We start from the raw sequence: 2,041 nt of genomic DNA, 5'->3' as shown, positions 1-2,041 counted from the left end.
GGCGGGATGTCCAATATCTAAAAATAATTTTAAAAATAACAGTTAGAAAATTAAATATACACATTCGTAACCACATTTTTGTTAGAGTAATCATCGAAAAATAAGCAAATTGTTTGTATAAAAATTAAATTTATTTACTTAATAATTTCGATTTAAACAAGTAATCATTATATGTATATATCTAAATTAATCATATATAATACTAAATTCCATCTGTTATTAAGACTGTTACTAACATTATTATTAGTGGGAGAACATTAAAAAAACAAAAAATGCGACAAAAATTGTATGCTAAAATATGCCACTGAATTATAATTTCGCAACTTGGCTTTAAAATATATAGCAATTATCATTGATTCATTGAAAAAATTATTACTTCCAGTAACTGCAGACGAGAAAACTCGGGATTAATTCTGATTCTGTATAAGAATCTCCGAAGGACACCAAACTAGACTTTGCGAATGGACTTTACGAAAAGCGACGAGGAGTAACTCTCCATAATGAAAATAATTTCGGCTTTCCATCGGTACAAAGCACGCAATCACTACGGCATACATTGACGCAAAGAATAACGATGAGGCCTTTGCATATAATAAATTGATCACTAAACTATACTTATAATTCTATAATATTAAAAATGTAAATCTCAAAAAGCAAACAAAAAGTTAATATTTAACTTTTGAGCTTGCTTCAGTCAAAGCATCTTGCTCCAATCTTCATTTATTAAATAAATTTGTATACTAATAAATACGAAGAAAAATTGACGATTATTTTAACATTAAAATTTTAATTAAAAGATACTTAAAATTATTAATGACTTTTTAATTCAAAATAAAATCCAAATTAAAAAAAATTTTTTTTAGTTAAATATTTATTAAACTTATTAAATTAATAAACAATTTTTGTTATTATATGTTTCGGCGATTTCGTATAATTTACATTTAAATTACACAAAACAATTTGGTTTACTACGACAAGATAAATGCTGTCTGTATTGAACAGATATTCAATACGGATGTGTATGTTCCAGTAAATAACTTATTAGTAATTATTGACAAAAGTAAGTATATAATGGCATTTATCTGGACATAGTTTACATAAATTTTATAATACATGCCTAATACTATTATAAGTACATACATTTATTTACAATAAAATTTATTACAATATTAACCCGTTACATAATTTAGACGCGTACAGAATTTTACAAATAAGTTTAATTTTAGGGTAGCTGAAAAATCAGTAAAATTTGAAATTAATTAATTTTATTTTCATATTTGATAGTTGGAACAGGATGATGATAGAGAAGACTGGGATCAAAATTAACACCGGTAAGTTGTGACACTTACACAAAAACATTATGAACAAAATACAAAAGCGTACGGAAGAGATAGAAGTTTATATAATAATATATTTATTACAAACTTCTATCTCTTCCTTACACTTGTATACTTTGTTTATAACATTTTTTTATTTAAGTGTTACAACTTACACGTGTTACTTTTGACCCCAATCTTCTCTAATTAAATAAAACTTTGAATTAATTAAAAATTTTATTCAAATATTTTTTAATTCCTCCTTTTCAATTATCAAGTACGTACATATGATGTATTAACTCCTACCTGTCCATACTTATCGTCCCTACCTACGTCGTCCCTACCTATCCATACTTTTTGTCTTACCTACCCGTATTTTCATTTATTTGCCTATTCGAGTATACCTATCTCCATCCGTGTATTCCTACCTACTTCATAAATGTGCAACAACCGCGAATATAATACGTTAATGACAACATTCATCAGAGAAAGTAGCTTTTCAATTGTTGTAAAATACTTTAATATGATTGGTACTTGCTTTGATTCCTTATGGATTTGAATATATAAACCAAACATGTTGAAGAATTTTACAACAGTTGCAAAACTGCTTTCTCCGCTTAATGTAGCCAATGTCCTAACCATGTCCTTTCGCGTACCGATAAATTCAGCGGGATGAATCGCGATTATAATAATCGTTTTCATACACTGAAAAAAAAGATTGGCTG

This window comes from Trachymyrmex cornetzi, unplaced genomic scaffold, assembly GCF_001594075.2.
Source record: "Trachymyrmex cornetzi isolate Tcor2-1 unplaced genomic scaffold, Tcor1.1 scaffold11, whole genome shotgun sequence".
Lineage (NCBI taxonomy): Eukaryota > Metazoa > Arthropoda > Insecta > Hymenoptera > Formicidae > Trachymyrmex > Trachymyrmex cornetzi.
This window is presented reverse-complemented; position numbering follows the sequence as displayed.